Source organism: Cloeon dipterum, chromosome 4, assembly GCF_949628265.1.
Source record: "Cloeon dipterum chromosome 4, ieCloDipt1.1, whole genome shotgun sequence".
Lineage (NCBI taxonomy): Eukaryota > Metazoa > Arthropoda > Insecta > Ephemeroptera > Baetidae > Cloeon > Cloeon dipterum.
In genome coordinates this window covers 25,127,114-25,139,189 of record NC_088789.1, presented here as the reverse complement: position 1 = coordinate 25,139,189, position 12,076 = coordinate 25,127,114, and the positions used below count along the sequence as shown (strand labels likewise).

Below are 12,076 nucleotides of genomic sequence, written 5' to 3'. Positions count from 1 at the left end.
CGATATTTCTCTCAGATTTTAATAAGTCTCGTAAACAGCTAGCTTTCCCCGCCTGAATGGGAAAGCACTTTAACTTTAATTTGTAATTTTCGAGACTGTATATGAGCCACATTCCGTCAAAGCAACAAATTTCTGTCCGGGGGTCGATGGATTTTGATGAATTTTTTTCTGCGGTAATTTGGCCCTAATTGTACTACAATACAATTGAGAAAACTCCGACTTTCCAATTTTTGCGGGCGTTAAAGGGTCAAAATCTGGGAATTTTGAGTACTTCATAACTTTGCTCAGGGTGGTCCTAGAACAAAAATTAAAAAACCCGCAAATTCGTCTTAACAAGACAAACAACTTTTACATTGACCTCAAAGTGGTAGGTCAAAGGTCAAGGTCATAAAAATTGATTTTTTTATTTTGAACTCAAATTTGAAAATGAATATATCGAAATTTTTTATTTTTTTCATGACCATTTTGTAGAGCATAAAAAATTGAGTTAAAAACGTTAAAATTTGGAATGGCGTTTTGCCTCATTTTTTTAATAAAAAATGAAAACTTCGAAAACCCTTGTTTTTCGATGTTGGTAAAAAACGATGATTGACCAAATCTCGACTTCTAGTCATCCGAATTTCAAAAACCGCATACCGTTAGACTCCTCTCGACGTCCCTAAGTGCATTAAAGGGGTATAAGACCCACCAACCCCCAACCCCCTTTTTACCCCCTCAATAACGTGAAATTTATCATTTTTTCGTCAATTTCAACACCTTAACACGACGTTGACGAGTTATTGTCTTCTCCAAACCAATTCATTAACTTAGTTCACTCAAAGACGAGTCAAATGGAACTTATTTTTTGTAAATAGGACCACCACAACCTGAGATTCGGGTGCACAAAGATTTTTTTCCAAACGCGATGCAATAAAATTCTGGATGATCGACCAAATCTCGACTTCTAATCATCTGATTTTGAAAAACCGCATACCGTTAGACTCGTCTTGACATCCCCAAGTGTACTAAAGGGGTATGAGACCCACCAACCCCCAACCCCCATTTCGCCCCCTTAATAATGTGAAATTTAGCATTTTTTCGGTCGTTTCAACACCTTATCATGACGTTGACGAGTAATTATCTTCTTCAAACCAATTCATTTACTTAGTTCACTTCAAAACGATTCAAACGATACTTAATTTTTGAAAATAGGACCACTACAACCTGATATTTGTGTGGCAAAAAGTTTTTTATTAAGACGCGGATGCATTAAAATGCTCGGTGAGCACCAAATCTCGAACAAAACACAAAAAGGTGGTCCTATTTACAAAAATTAAGTACCGTTTGACTCGTATTAAAGTGAACTAAGTAACTAAATTGGTTTAAAGAAGACAATTACTCGTCAACGTCGTGCTAAGGTGTTGAAACGGACGAAAGAATGCTAAATTTCCCGTTATTAAGGGGGTTAAATGGGGGTAGGGGGTTGGTGGGTCTCATACCCCTTTAGTACACTTGGGGATGTCAAGACGAGTCTAACGGTATGCGGTTTTTCAAAATCAGATGATTAGAAGTCGAGATTTGGTCGATCATCCAGAATTTTATTGCATCGCGTTTGGAAAAAAATCTTTGTGCACCCGAATCTCAGGTTGTGGTGGTCCTATTTACAAAAAATAAGTTCCATTTGACTCGTCTTTGAGTGAACTAAGTTAATGAATTGGTTTGAAGAAGACAATTACTCGTCAACGTCATGATAAGGTGTTGAAACGGACGAAAAATTCTAAATTTCACGTTAGTTAGGGGGTAAAAAGGGGGTTGGGGGTTGGTGGGTCTCATACCCCTTTAGTACACTTCGGGACGTCGAGAGGAGTCTAACGGTATGCGGTTTTTGAAATTCGGATGACTAGAAGTCGAGATTTGGTCAATCATCGTTTTTTACCAACATCGAAAAACAAGGGTTTTCGAAGTTTTCATTTTTTATTAAAAAAATGAGGCAAAACGCCATTCCAAATTTTAACGTTTTTAACTCAATTTTTTATGCTCTACAAAATGGTCATGAAAAAAATAAAAAATTTCGATATATTCATTTTCAAATTTGAGTTCAAAATAAAAAAAATCAATTTTTATGACCTTGACCTTTGACCTACCACTTTGAGGTCAATGTAAAAGTTGTTTGTCTTGTTAAGACGAATTTGCGGGTTTTTTAATTTTTGTTCTAGGACCACCCTGAGCAAAGTTATGAAGTACTCAAAATTCCCAGATTTTGACCCTTTAACGCCCGCAAAAATTGGAAAGTCGGAGTTTTCTCAATTGTATTGTAGTACAATTAGGGCCAAATTACCGCAGAAAAAAATTCATCAAAATCCATCGACCCCCGGACAGAAATTTGTTGCTTTGACGGAATGTGGCTCATATACAAGCTAGCTTTCCACGCATTAAATGGGAAAGCACATTTAATGTTAAGCTTTGCAATTTCTATTCAATATTAAACAAGTTGAGATATATCGGCGGGACAGAAACGCACGTAATTTTAAGTTTCAAAAATTGACAAATATGGTTTTATTAACACGAATATCGAGCGATACAGTAATTGTTTAAATATAATAATGAGACAAATAATAACAGTCTATTGTATGTCGCGGGCACCAATGATACATTATTTATTATGATTAGGCACTTTTATGTGTAAATGTGTTGTGTTGTATTCTAAATCTCTAACTAGACGGAAACTAAATGGTTGAATTTACGAAAGTGATCGATTAGACATATGTATAAAGACGCCGAGTGTTTAAATCTGGTTATGGCCTGTCGCTTGGGTGTTGGGCGAAAAAGAGTAACGGTATATAGGCGTCTGGAGGGTGTAATATGAGCTTGGCGCCCCTGAACGACTTTTAGCTTTTAGGGGGTGGGTGTATTTACGAGAAAAAATAGAGTACGAGTGTATAGTTACAGGAAGACTATGAAAATAATGGACTGCATGAGGTGTCCCGTTTGTCGGCGAAATTCGAATGTAAGATGACACTGAGAGGATGGCTCAGTGTCAGGATTTAGCTGTGTTCGACTTCTCAAGTGACAGGATAATGTTCCGGCCAAATACACAAAGCACGGTGTGCAGAGGGTGAGAAAAGCAGCCTGCCGTCTCGTGCAGTACGTGTTGAACAGAAATGCGCTTGAAAGTCAGTCAGCACATTTATATGATTTATATACTCATCGCCCTGCTTTAGGGGGAGTTCAGGAATTTGCAGCATTGAAATTCGGCTTTTAATGCATTTTGATTGCCTTTCCCTAATTGAGGTGTCACATTAAGCCTTAATTGGTGTGATATTATCCAAAATTGCTTTTAAGGCGACAGTCATTTTGTTTTATGCTTGTTATGGTTTCCCTGGTTTCCAGAGAGAGTTTGCTGCACGCGTGCTCTGATGCTTTTGTCTGATTTCGGACATGCATCTCGCTTGGCCATGTAGGTGTCGCACTCGTGTATAATTGCCCTTGTATCCACTTAAGTGTCTCGGCTCCGTGAGTAAGGGATCACAGGAATGTACAATTAATTTGCGAATTGGATGGCTGGCAAAAGTGAGCTTCGTGACAACACACCATTTTAGCTTGTTTAGACTGTAACCGAAATAGACACCCCAATATGGGCTTTCCGTACGTGCATTGTTAATTGTTAAACAGGGTTCTGATTGTGAGTAAAAGGCTGACTGAGCTGCAAGAGCTTATATTTGATTTGATATTTAAATATTATAAAATGTGGCCAAGGTGAGGCTACATAATGGGCACCCGTGGGTTGTGACATTGGCTCGGACAATATTATAAAAAAATTGAATCGCTCTAGAGTTAGTATTTAATCAAAATTCACTCGTCAAAACGGAATATAAAAGGAAAACCGACGCGAATACGTAATCGCAGTAATAGTAAAATAGGGCAAGTTGACGTAATTAGATTAATACAAGGAAAAGACTCAATTCGGTAACACGTAATTATCAAAAGAAAAGAAAACTTGAAAATATTTTTTAGTAAGAAAACGACACGCGGATTAACTGAGTCTAGTCGACCTAAATAATCTAAACTTGTAAAATTATGCACACATAAATTAACTAAAATATTTAATATTGAAATAGTTTGATTTATCAACGCGAGTCAAAGTGTGCGTCATATACGAAAGAATATTGCGAGTTTTCAACGGTAAGGAACTTGGTGCCTGTTTTTGAGGCATGTCGAGGCAAAAGCCTTAAATTAAAACTAAGTACTAACTAAACTAGGGAGCCAGTGAATTGTTGTTGCGACTCAGTACGCATGAGCCTCGAAGCAAAATTCTAACGAATCCTTATTTTTAACTAGGGTTAATAGAGTATATATGGGACAGGATAGAAACGTGCCTGTACAAAATGCGATTGAGAATATATGGTGCATAATACTATGAATCATAGTTTTATCAGGAGCATAGAATTAAAACATGTTTCGTGATGTAATTTACGGTCAGAAAAATGCTCCTTATTAACATAATGATAAATGTAAACCGGTAACGCAATGTAAAACTATAATTACGTGTACAATGAAATCAATTAATGTATTCCGTTATAATCATGAATGGTAGCAAGCGATTATGAGAGTAAAATCATTATTAAATTCAAACCTCTTATGCTTTGGTAGTTAAACGAATTAAATTTAAATAATGGTCTTAATTTCTATAAAAGTGTAAGTTTTAACAAAAAAGTTGTTGGTTCCAATTTTAATCCTAGCTATCCTTTCTAGATTTTAATATGCTAAGCTATTTTTATTCTTGCCTGACGCCTCATCAAAATGGTATATACTGCGGCATGAATAATTTTGTTAGGAAACAAATAGACAAACTTAATATTCTAAAACATATATACAATTTGAATCTACATTCGGTTGCCAAAAATGGTTTGTTTAAGTTATTAACACGCGATAAGAAACAAAACTTAAAATTTTAGTTAGTGTGATATTCACATCTGTACAATGATTCGTTATCAGTAGTTGCGGGGCTGATTATAAAACACGCAGCTAAGCGCGTTCGCAAGCGCAGAGGATCGCGAAACTCGCGTGGCAAAAGGAGTAAGTATTTGGCCACGCAGAGCATCTCTGCGGAGAAAAGCATGACGGCTAAAGTAGATCTAGCCGGTATACGAGCCACCTCGACGATCAGTGGGCTAACAAACGTACACGCATTGATGGCCAACGTGCCGGCTGAGTTGTACAGAATCGGGAAAAAGTCACTAATCGGCGCCCTATTGTCGCGCACAAAACAAGATGTCATCCCATGTGTATGTTTAGCACAATCGAACAACTTGAGGGTTAGCCAACGTACCTCCAGGTGCGTGAGGAGCTCGATTGTCGGGCCGTGGTGTAGCCGGTGCATGAGACGTTCTAAAGTCCGCCTTATGACGAGTTCCATGGCTGCGTGTACAGGGATCTCCACATTGAGAGCGCGAGCGCGCCTCTTGTGGCAGGCCTCTGGGGGGACGTCGGCCTCTGAGGTGGGCGAATTGTGGGGTTCGTCTGAGTGAGCCGACTGTGCCGGTGTGCAGCAAAGGTTGGCATCCTGAGCTGAGGTAGAAGTGGCGCAAAGAGCGGCCGCTAGTGCCGAGACGTGGTAGGCGTGCAAAAGGCTGCTTCCGACAAAACACCGTTAGCATCGAAGAGGCTAGGGAGGAGTTCGGAAGATGGACTTACCTTAGATGAAGTCGGTCCTGAGGTCAGTAATGTCCCTGGCTCAACCTTTGGTAGTCTGGTCATGGGCTCCACTTTGTTTTCGGCGGCAGTGGGTTCGGGGATCGCAGCTGACAAGTCTGGGGGTGACCAACTGTTTTCCGCCATTCTTGATTCGCTGAAACTCACTTGGTTTACATTAGGGTTTGACACTCAAGTAAAAGGGGGAACAAACACGCTAAATAGATAGCAATTCAATCTCTAAAAGATTTGGCAAGCGAAAACTCGGAGAATATCATAAAATAAACTGAATCGTCCAATAGGTAATATACGAACTAAAGATACACACGTCAAAACAAAACGAAAAGGAAAACTAACGGAAGTACGTGTATCGAGGTGAAAAGGATGTAAATTAAAAACGAAAAATGGTAACTCAAACGAAAGGTATGATCAAAACGTGATCAGACAAATAGAAAAGGAAAAGGGTAGACACCACACAAAACATGAAAACAACTAAACTAAAGGAGCCACTCGGGCCAATATTTTAGAACCGAAATATTAAGATTAAAAAGAAAAATGAACGTCACGTGGAATAATTACGTAGGAGCGACCAATGTAGTCGGGGGCTAGTGAAAACGCGGCACAAAGGGTTAGTGGTCCTAAAATAAGGCAAAAAACAAAAATGTAAACATAAAACGCGAGTCTTTGTGTGGTGTAAGTATGAGATAAACGCGCATGTCCCGAACGTAGGAACATGGGGCAACGAGGATGCCCCTCGACAACCATTAAACCGAAAATTAATACTATGGAGCCAGCGCAGCACGCGTGGCGATTTGTAACGTCTGAGCCTTCAAAGAAAATTACGATTAACCCGTGGTTCCGATTAAAGTTAATATAGTATGTGTGCATGGAGTAAGGCCATGCCTTGACAAATGCAAATGAGAACGAACATGGTGCTTAGGAATTATGAGAAAAAAAGGATTAGTAAAATCAAACTTCTAACTCTATGTTAGGACAACGCTTCTTTAAAAATAAACTAAAATTGAATAAAGGGATAAATCACAACAAAGGCTTGTGGTTCAAATATGGAACCTTGTCTAATCTACAGGTAAATTTAGTACACTAAATTAAACAGATTCTAGCCGAACGCCTATTCAAAAAAAGGGTATAATGCGGCATGAAAATTGTGCTAGAGAAACTACTTACAAACGCAAAAATGAACATATATACCATCCAATTTACATTCGCTCGCCAAAAAATGAGGTGTTTAGAAAACGACACATAATTACAAATTTAACTTCCTGAGTAGTTAAAGATTGAAGTGCTATCTGTACAATGATTCGTTATCAGTAGTTGCGGGGCTGATTGTAAAACACGCAGTTTAATGCGTTCCCGAGCGCTGGGTCGCGAAAATCGTTTGGTAATAGGAGCAGAAACTTAGCTATGCACAGTACTTCTGGGTGAACACCATGATCGCCGGAGTGGGTCGAGGGGTTAGATTGACAGCCTCGACGATCAGGGGGCTAAGAAAGGTACAAGGCCTGAAGGCCGGTGTACCGTTTGAGTTGTATAAGATGGGGAAAACGTCATGGATGGGGACCCTCGTGTCGCGTACAAAACACGTGGTCAGTCCGTGTGTGTGTTTGGTGCAGTCGATGAGCTTCATTGTCAGCCATCGCACCTCCAGATGGGTCAGCAGATCAAAGGACGGACCCTGTTGGAGCCGATGCAGCAGGCGCTCGAGGGTGCGCTGAATAACGACCGCCATGGCCGCTTGCACCGGGATCTCTGGATTGAGAATCCGATGTTGGCGACCCAGCGATCGGACGGACGTCCACACCACCCGTATTGGTGGTGGAGCGAACTCTGGCTCGCAGCGCAGAGTCCGCAGCAGATCATATGTCCCGAGGTCCCGTGTGAGTCGGACCGCCGCCTGGGCAGGGTTTTCGTCCGCATGACAATAACCCATGAGGAAGGTATAGATTTCGAGGGCCTTAGCGTAAGTCAAAGGGCCCTCGTCCTCTGGATCCACCAAGAACTGGTTCGCCAGTTGGAGGAAACCGCAGGCGAAGGTCGACGGGAGTGGTCCGAACTCCGGTGTCGTGAAATCTTCTGGGGCCGGTGAGAGGCGATGCTGCAGCACCGGTTGAAGGGGGTTTTCCACAATCTTTAGTTGTTCCGTGTGCTCGAATTCTTGGGCGTTTTGAATTGCCTGGGTCAACCCAGGGCTAAGGGTCACCTGTTGCGGCACTCGCAGTGGAGGGCCCCTGAAGACAGTTCGACTGTTGTACGTGGCCATAGCCACAGAATATGCGATGGTCTTTAGAGTGCAAAGTCGTCTTCGCACAACCCGGGACCCTTCAGCGAAAGGGAAGTCCCGTCCTGATTTGTCGAAGGGAGATGAGGGCATTATCGCCTCCCACGACCTGGCGGTGTCAAGTTCCCGGCGCTTTCGAGGATGAAGATGAAAGTCCTCGTGAAAGATGTTGGTAGCCGAGTTGTCTAGGTATAGGTGAGCCAGGTGGCGTGGTTGATATCCCCTGGCATATTTTTTTTGAACTGCTAATTGTTTTCCATAAGGGTTTCTTCCCCCTTTTGGTCGGCCTCTAGTGGATGTCTTCCGGGGAGATGGTGGCCTTTGAGGTGAACGAGATGAGGGGACTGGTGTGGGGGGAAAACAGGCCTCCTTAGTCGAGGTTGAAGGCGCGCCAAATATTGCCACCTGTGTGGAGGTCGACGGAGCGCACAGGGAGGGTGTCTTCTGGGGTGACGGCGGTCTTTGCGACACAGTTGGTGGTCAGGAGCGCTTTGTCAGGACCGTTACGAGACCCTCTTGCTTTGTATGGTGAATCTGGAAATTTAGAAATAAATTTTAGCGATACACGTTAAGTATATGCCTCACGGGTGCCTGGGAACACTTGCATTTGAGAAAGTCTTGGCCACATGGTGGCTGAACATAAGTTAAGCAGGGTATATTTGGTTGTTCCTGATGCACATTTGCATCGAAATGAAATGATAGAAAGTTTGATATGAGACACCTTCCTTTTCTTTTTCTTTTTAAAAAAAGAAAAGAAGAGACGCGCATTTGGGGGATGTTAAAAAAAGATAATAAAAAAAGAGATAAAAAGGCAAATGAGATTAGATCTGAACGCACGAGAAAAGGAGGTGAGTTATGTCTTGAGTTATAGGAACTTAGACTGATCTCTCAGGGAGAATGCTAACTGCGTAATGTTGGACAATATCGCTTGAGTTACTTACCGTACAGCTGATATTGCGCGTGGGCGCTTCGGACGAGGGTTGCGGGGCTAATAAGGGCGAGGGTGGACGGCCATGGTTATAAGCACGACGTGCTCGGGACTGAGGGGGAATGTCGGGAGGACCGACAAAGATGATTGGTGGGTCGCGAGGGGTGTCTTGTCTTTCCAGATTTTGTCGCCACAATAGGCCACAGTAGGCTTTCCTTTTCATTCCCTTTCTTGTTCGCTTGCCACATTCCTTTGTAGAGATTGATTTGCTATCTATTTTATCGGGAGTTTCCCCCATTTTTATGATTGTCAAACCCTCCAATAATCCGAGTGAGTGTCAGTGAATCCAACAAAAAAATGGCCGAAAACAATTGGTCCCCACCTACCGTCCCTCCTGTGACGCCCGAATCCACTACTTCCATAGACATCGTGGAAGCCATAACCCTCGTCCTGAAGGTGGAGCCTGAGCCCTCGTCGCCCAGCGGACCACCCTTTTCTCAAGCGGGTCCATCCAACGAGCGCCTGCCCAGCCTCTTCGACGCTGATGGTCGGGTATCGCAGGCCGCCCTTCGCACACCCCCCACATTAGCACTAGCGGCCGCCCTGGGCGCTCCGTCGACCTCCACACAGGTGGCCATCTTTGGCGCGCCGTCAACCTCCACACAGGTAGCCATATTTGGCGCGCCGTCAACCTCGACTCAGGAAGCCTGTTTTCCCCCCGCACCGGTCCCCCCATCTCATTCACCTCAAAGGCCACCGTCTCCCCGGAAGACATCCACTAGAGGCCGACCAAAAAAGGGAAGAAACCCTTATGGAAAACAAATAGCAGTACAGAAAAAATATGCCAGGGGATATCAACCACGCCACCTGGCTCGCCTATACCTAGACAACTCGGCTACCAACATCTTTCACGAGGATTTTCATCTTCATCCTCGAAAACGACGGGAACTTGACACCGCCAGGTCATGGGAGGCGATAATGGCCTCATCTCTTTTCGATAAATCAGGACGGGACTTCCCTTTCGCTGAAGGGTCCCGGGTTGTGCGAAGACGACTTTGCACTCTCAAAACCATCGCATATTCAGTGGCTATGGCCACGTACAACAGCCAAACTGTCTTCATGGGTCCTCCGCTTCGAGTGCCGCCACAGGTGACCCTTAGCCCTGGGTTGACCCAGGCAATTCAAAACGCCCAAGAATTCGAGCGCGCGGACCAATTAAAGATTGTGGAGCACCCCCTTCAACCGGTGTTGCAGCACCGCCTCTCGTCGGCCTCAGCAGACTTCACGACCCCGGAGTTTGGACCACTCCCGTCGACCTTCGCCTGCGGTTTCCTCCAACTGGCGAACCAGTTCTTGGTGGATCCAGAGGACGAGGGCCCTTTGACTTACGCTAAGGCCCTCGAAATCTATACCTTCCTCATGGGTTATTGTCATGCGGACGAAAACCCTGCCCAGGCGGCGGTCCGACTCACACGGGACCTCGGGACATATGATCTGCTGCGGACTCTGCGCTGCGAGCCAGAGTTCGCTCCACCACCAATACGGGTGGTGTGGACGGCCGTCCGATCGCTGGGTCGCCAACATCGGATTCTCAATCCAGAGATCCCGGTACAAGCGGCCATGGCGGTCGTTATTCAGCGCACCCTCGAGCGCCTGCTGCATCGGCTCCAACAGGGTCCGTCCTTTGATCTGCTGACCCTTCTGGAGGTGCGATGGCTGACCATGAAGCTCATCGACTGCACCAAACACACACACGGACTGACCACGTGTTTTGTGCGCGACACAAGGGTCCCCATCCATGACGTTTTCCCCATCTTATACAACTCAAACGGTACACCGGCCTTCAGGCCTTGTACCTTTCTTAGCCCCCTGATCGTCGAGGCTGTCAATCTAACCCCTCGACCCACTCTGGCGATCATGGTGTTCTCCCCAGAAGTACTGTAAATAGCAAAGTTTCTGCTCCTATTACCAAACGATTTTCGCGACCCGGCGCTCGGGAACGCATTAAACTGCGTGTTTTACAATCAGCCCCGCAACTACTGATAACGAATCATTGTACAGTTAGCACTTCAATCTTTAACTACTCAGGAAGTTAAATTTGTAATTATGTGTCGTTTTCTAAACACCTCATTTTTTGGCGAGCGAATGTAAATTTGATGGTATATATGTTCATTTTTGCGTTTGTAAGTATAGTTTCTCTAGCACAATTTTCATGCCGCATTATACCCTTTTTTTGAATAGGCGTTCGGCTAGAATCTGTTTAATTTAGTGTACTAAATTTACCTGTAGATTAGACAAGGTTCCATATTTAGACCACTAGCCTTTGTTGTGATTCCTCCCTTTATTCAATTTAGTTTGTTTTTTAAGTGTTTTCCTAACATAGAGTTAGAAGTTTGATTTTTACTAATCCTTTTATTTTATCATAATTCCATTCATGACGATGACGGATACATTTACGCGAATTTTCTTCTCGTACGTGCAACATTATTTTTACGTTGAACCGCCAGCTTGCATTACTCAACATGTTCGATACTTTTTGCCCTATAATTTCCTTTTGTATTATGTCTTTAAAATCTATGCTCGTCGCACGAATTGTAGACTCATTGCATGAGCTACATTTTATAATTCACTTTATGCTCTTGCAAGCACCAGCCCCCCTTTTGCTCCAGCCCCCCTGTTTGCGTGTACTCTCAGAACGCCCGTGAGGGAAGGTCCATTTTTATACCAGTCAAAATCATGCACATAGCGTGACGTCACTTTTGCCAGCCATACAACTTGCGAATTACTAAAATCAATCTTGTGATCGCTCACTCACGGAGCCGAGCCAACCGAGTAGATACAAGAGCGATTGCCAATCAGGCCTAGAGCCGAGCAAGCGACACGGCTGACAGAGGTGCATCGCTGCACGTGCCATCGGGCACGGACAACGACCTCTCTCGACGCCATCGTAGCTGTCAGACATGATGAAGAGCGGGTCATTTCAAGGTGGCGTGGGTCACCTCCCATTAAATCATGTCAGTCGTCCCCCTCCGAAAAGAGGCGTTGATGTCGCAATTATAGACAAAAAAACAAGTAGCAAATGGACCAAAACGTCAAAAACCCGCCTGAGTTATGGGGCGTCACGTCTAGACACGCGTGCACACGGGCGGGACTTGGGTATAAAGAGGGGGGATCCCGACGCC

General features: G+C 43.9%; 1 protein-coding gene across 1 annotated transcript in view; it reads left to right on the top strand.

Annotated features, from left to right (window-relative positions):
• The window catches only part of LOC135943669 (spondin-2-like), a 33,099-nt gene that overhangs the window by 12,609 nt on the left and 8,414 nt on the right, over positions 1-12,076 (top strand). The window lies entirely within an intron of this gene.